We start from the raw sequence: 5,872 nt of genomic DNA on the forward strand, positions 1-5,872 counted from the left end.
TCCCTACACAGCTCGAAGTCAGTAGAGCATTTGACCATCTTTCAGATGGCTCCTCCTGGTCTGGGGTGTCATTAATGCAGCTCCTCCAGCCCCCGTGCTCAGCAGCATCTTCGGGAGCATGCTGCTCTCCCTTGTCACCACTGCATCAACGCCTTGGTCACACAAAATGTGCGTGGGTTTAACAGCAGCGATACACTAAATATTCACATTAAACTACTGCATATTACTGGCAAGCCCACTTTTAAACTGCTCTATTTTACTGAAGCTAGATCGATAAACCTTAAAAGCTAAATTGATATAAGAGCACCTCATTTCGGTGGCACGCCTGTCAGCATCTGCAGCTCCATTAATACGTTACTGCATGAGTTCCTGTGAAATTTACCCCTCCATAACTCCCAGCAGACCTCCACCTTCCACAGCCAAGTGCATTAAAAGGTCCTTTTTTAATTCTCCCCCTCCTCGCTCTGTTTGCCTGCTCACACCTACAGAAAGGCAAGAGAACAGGCTACACAAAACTTAAACCCTTTCATCCAGTCGGTCTCCCCTTCTGTACATCCCCTTTCACGCACACAGTGTCAGGCTAAACAAAGCCACTCGCTCCGGGATACAGGCCTGGAAAAAAAAGCATTAGCATCTGGCAACCAAGAGCAGCACCCCGGCATACGAGCCCGAGAGCAAACACAAGTCTCTGGCACGGAGAGGAAACACCGAGACGTACGCCTGACTGCTCCTGTCAATCCTGCAGTGGGGGAATGCCCGGTTTTGGGGTTGGCTTTTTTTAAATATATTTTTATCATATTACCGAAAGGAAATGCCAGGGACTGCTGCAGCCCCTGTCCCTTGAGGCTCTGCTGCTGCCATCAGGCTGTGCTGCCTTTGCAGCGATGAATATTTAAACAGGGCAATAAATATTTCAGAGCACATTCATCCCGATGAGAAGTCTACCAGCGTAAGAGAGAGGAGGCGACCACGCAGGGCCGGGACCGCTCCGTGCTCTGCCCCTGCGGCTCCCGCACCGCCTGCCCGCCCTCCTTCCCCCCAGTCCTCACAGGCACCCGAGGGCCTCAAATATTGATGAGTGCAGCTCCGGTTACTTTCCAAACAAGCAAACCCACCCTGAAAAGGTAAAGAAAGGTGCTCTGCTTCCCAGAGAGGTGCAGAACACGGCTACCGCGTGCTGTGCTCTCGCTGGCCTCTGGCTGTTGGCTGTAGTGCTCACACTCGGGGAGAAAATAATTTGCTTTATGACCCCACAGGGTCTTACATCTTTTAATATTGCACCTTGGAAGAGAAAAAACCCAAGACCAGCAAACCCAAAAGCTGTCCTAGCACCTGGTCAAGTGAGAAAGCTTGTCTCTTCCCCCCTCAACTCCCTCCCTCCATTTCAGCAATGCATTTACTCGGGCATTCCTTGGTTGCTAGCAGCTCTGCTGGGCTCTCTGTGGGATGCTAACAGATGTATGCAACTTGGCCATCACTGGCATAAATAAAATCTGCTACAAGACAGGTTTAGGGCATAACAGAAAATGTAGTCATTTACTTGGCTGTCATCTGCATGTCGTTCACGTACTAGGGGCTATTTTGACTTTCATAGTGCTAAAAGCTTGGGGTTTTAAACTAGGACCTTAGCTATGCTCGCACCTATAAAGAAACTTTTCTTTTTTAAAAAGACAATTTCGGGGGTAACTAAAATTTTGCAGTAAGTTTGAAAGGAAATCAAAATCACATAGAAGACACTTGTTCGGAATCACATTTACAGGGCCAAAAACCCCATGGCCATGCTCAAAAATGAACTTTCACACCAGCTTCTACTGCGTATCTCACCAGATTCAAAAGATGCAAGGTATTTGCTGGTCACACAATAAACGGAGAAGCCTTCAGAAAACAGTTAAGCCTACTCTGAGTGGAGAGAAGCCAAAAAGGTAATCTCACAAACAGCAGCCAAAGTGACAGGCACAAGTGGCCTGTCCTGGCTAACTGAGCTGCACCAGGGCATCTCCTTTCCAGGTGAAGCTGTAATTAATAGTATACAAAAAAAGAGGCATCTCTGCCTTTGCTGGTGCCCACATTTTAAAGGATGATGGTAACTAAATCACAGTCTCAAAGATGTCACAAGCTCTCAAAGGTGCCTCTCGGGCTGTACAAGGAGAAGACACTCCTTGTACCTGGATCCTGGCCCAGCTGAAGATACAAGCTGGGCACCAAATGGCTCAGCCCTGTCACAGCTTGGGCACGGCAGGGCGCGTGCAAGGGTATGCGACAACTCAGCAAGGTCTGCAGATGCACAATCTTGGATTAAACTGCTGAATTCCCCTGCAGTCTCATTTCAGCTGCTTTTAAACCTTTGAAGGGGAACAGCTGGGTCTTTGCTACACGCAGAAAGGGCCCTGCAGCACATCAAGAGTGAGCTTCCTAGTGCAAGCCTGAACTCCTGCTGTTTCGTCCATGGTCCTCATGATGGTGAGGGGAAGAGACCAAGGCAGCATCTGAGTGCTGCACAGCCTACTCGGGACGGCCGGTCTCCTGTTAATGACATTTTCTCTCATCCCTTTGCTCTATGCCATGAATCGGCTCCAAAGTGAAGTATCGAACAGTGGAACAGCAAAACCACTCTCCAGATAGATAGCATTTCAAGGAAGAGCAGCTGCCTACTGAATAGGTGGATCAATCACCTGCCGCCTCCCTCTGTCCCTTCTGACCGAAGGCTCCTGGGAAGAGCAGCAGTCTCCCTGCTTCAAGACTGGCCATCAGCCACGCTGCCAAAAAGCTGCCGTTTACGTTAAAAACATAAAATAGCAATCACAGCAGTGTAGTTCAGAGAGTGACAACAATCCCGCTGCTTTGCCAGCAGCAAGTCCCGGGATTTTACACCTCTGCTCCTAACCGCAACCCAACTATCCTTCCTCTGTCGCTAGAACTAAAGGATCCAGTCAGAAGTCAGACCCAACGTGGCCCAAGAAACACCTTGTGCTTTCCTATCCTATTAACACACCTCACATCCAGAGGAAGAAAAATATCCTGGAAGATGAGCAATTACCTGACCAAGTAATTTAGAGCAGGAGCCACCATTTTGCAGCAGACATCAAAATAACGAGTGCTCCTCTGCTGCCTGTGTAGCTCCCTGTTATTCCCATGATGGGCCGTGTTATACCCAGCAGCACACTAACATGCAAAAAAACCCGGGAAAGAATGAAAACATAACGTTTGCTACAGCACAAAAAGTGTTAGGAAGAAAAACAACATTTAATCCTGTGGCTCCCGAGGACCTCTCATGACTCAGAAAACAAATGCAAAAAGATGAAAAAGTTAATTTGGATCATATCAGCCACACAAGCACGCAAAGGTCAGAGCAGGCACCCTACAGAGAGGGAGGGAAAGATTTGCCATAGATCAGGTTACTATCACTGACAGCTGACCCAAAACACCACAAGATTTCAGCAGACTCTGCCAGTACCTCTAATTTTCAAAGGTGTGACCACCTCCTTAAAGAAACGGGATGTGTGAAGCACATAACACTGTAACTGAGGTCAGGGAGGAAGGAGATCCTGCAGCACATGTATGTAAGTGGCCAAGATGTTAATCCGCACTGCTTTAGAACAAACACATCTAACTGATAACAAGAAGAAAGCAGAAGTGAATTGTTCCTTTGAAGACACAGAAGTTTCAATCTGAAGCAAGGAGAACATAAGGGATCAGAGTCATTTCTCGTGAGCCTGAAGCTACTGCATGGAACAGACAGAAGGACAATTGCTGTCCTACAAATGTGCTCCTCCGAAACAGATGTCCCTCTGCAACCCAACACACACCCGGCTTGGGAAGCCAGAGATCCAGCTTGCTGGATGGACTCTACAGAATCATCCCCCAGATGGAACAACACAGCCCACAGACATACTTCATCACCATCAAATATGAGAAACGTTCTTCAGCACAAGGCCTCAGCACCTGGTTTTAACTTCACCTCATTTGAAGGGATCTGAACAGCCCCGCTCCGCTGGAAGCAAAGGGTAGGCAACACTGAGAAGTTACAGGAATAGCCAGAAGCTGAACACAAGAATACATCAGTGGTCTGTAACCGATTTTTCTGTTCTGGGTGATCTTTTCCAACTTCATCCATCCAGGCTGGTAAAGCTCATCCCAAACTAAGCATCGTGTCCTATTAAATTTTTTGGAAGAGTTAATGTTTGAAGAGTTAATGACAGTATGAGTAGCAGCCCACAGCAGAAAATGTGTTTATTGTTACCTGAAGTCCCTTCGCTTTGTTAGGCCTTCAAAATGCAGTATAAGATTCAAAGGAAGACTGATACATGCGAAAAAAATCCTTTAAATCAATCATTTAAGATGAAAATTGCTCTTATATCTTCCCCTTGCATGTACAGGACGAGAAACCTTTCCAGAATCCCAGAATTCGGCACCACAGGGCACAAGGACCACCTGCATTTTATATCTGGGGTCAAATTTAGTTGATCACAGAGGGAATGGTTTGAGCAACTGCCTCTTGTCTGCTTCTGCTGGGTACTACTAACATCACACCTAATTAACAGGCTCTTCTCCATGTACTTCAGCAAGAGCAGGACTAACACACACGACCTCGCATGGGTGCAGAGGAGCAGCTCACACAGGCACAGTCCCCGCCGGCACAAAGCTGGGACAGACACAGTTGAGGGCAATTCCCAAACCACTTCACAGCTGGATTGGCTGCATGAGGCCTGGCCCCACACTAGCAACTCTTCTGCTACGATTAGCAGAATAGTAGCCAGGAGGCTCATCACAGCTCTGTATTTAAACAGTGTCAATCAAACATGTTCTTTCCTGCCACCAGCTTCCTTTCTCCTAGATTTAGGCCAGAGAGTATCTCAGAGTAATTGTATGGTGACACACAGAGCCTCACAGCTAACCTAGAGGCCTACTACACTTTTGAAAGCCACTACAATCCTCCATAAATCGCCTAGAAGAATGAAATTTACCTTCCTTTATGCTTCTCCAAAACATTCAGAAATTCCTATTACTCAGCTCTAGCTATTCTTCTTCTCCGTGTTACAAATAACATAGCTCAGAGTTTCCTACTCACCCACTAAAAAAAGCCACTGGCTTTCTGAATACTTCTGCTTTAAGCAGAAGTCTGGCCAGGAGATGTGTTCTTGGCCCCATGGCGGAGCTGCCAGGCAGGACCCTGGCCACCCATCAGCCAGGGAGGCTTGGAGCTGGCAGACACAGGTCTGAACAGAGCAGTCTGCAGCCTCTAGTGCAGCCTTCTCCCAACTTCTGTGCCACAATTGCAGTAACTCCTGCAGCTTGCTGTCAAAACCAATTAAAGAGTATTCCTAACAACAGCAAAAAAAGTCCTGAGAAACCACATGGAGATGAAAAGGACAGTAATATCACTGCCTCTCTTACCTCCTCACAGCAGGGCTTGTTTCCAGAGGACCTTCGTTTGTCTATGGCCAAAGTTGCCATCAGGCTGCTCAAAGCTACAGTTTCAGACTTGATGGAATACATGGCTCAGGGATCTTTAATCTGATTTAACCCGATTTACTTAGGTTCATCTAATTGAATAAGTCAAGGTATTTTAGAAGTCTTGTTTTCTGATGGAGCATAGAGATCTCCGCAGTATTTTTTCTACCTTTCCGAATTCCATGTTACCAGGTAAATTAATTCTCACACCCTTGCAGCATATTTTGACCAAAAAAAAAAAAAGTGCCTTTGAAGATCTAGAGTCCCTTGGAAAATTTCTCTTAGGATGAAGGTTTTCAGCTTGCTTTGGATGACCTAAATTCCTTCTGCCACCAAGAGGGTCAGTCCCTCCTTGACTACACCTCTTCATCAGTCACACCGTATGCTCACTCGCAGTCTGTCACCCATGTCCCTGTGAAGG

This window comes from Nestor notabilis, unplaced genomic scaffold, assembly GCF_000696875.1.
Source record: "Nestor notabilis isolate BGI_N333 unplaced genomic scaffold, ASM69687v1 scaffold5123, whole genome shotgun sequence".
Classification (NCBI taxonomy): Eukaryota; Metazoa; Chordata; class Aves; order Psittaciformes; family Psittacidae; genus Nestor; species Nestor notabilis.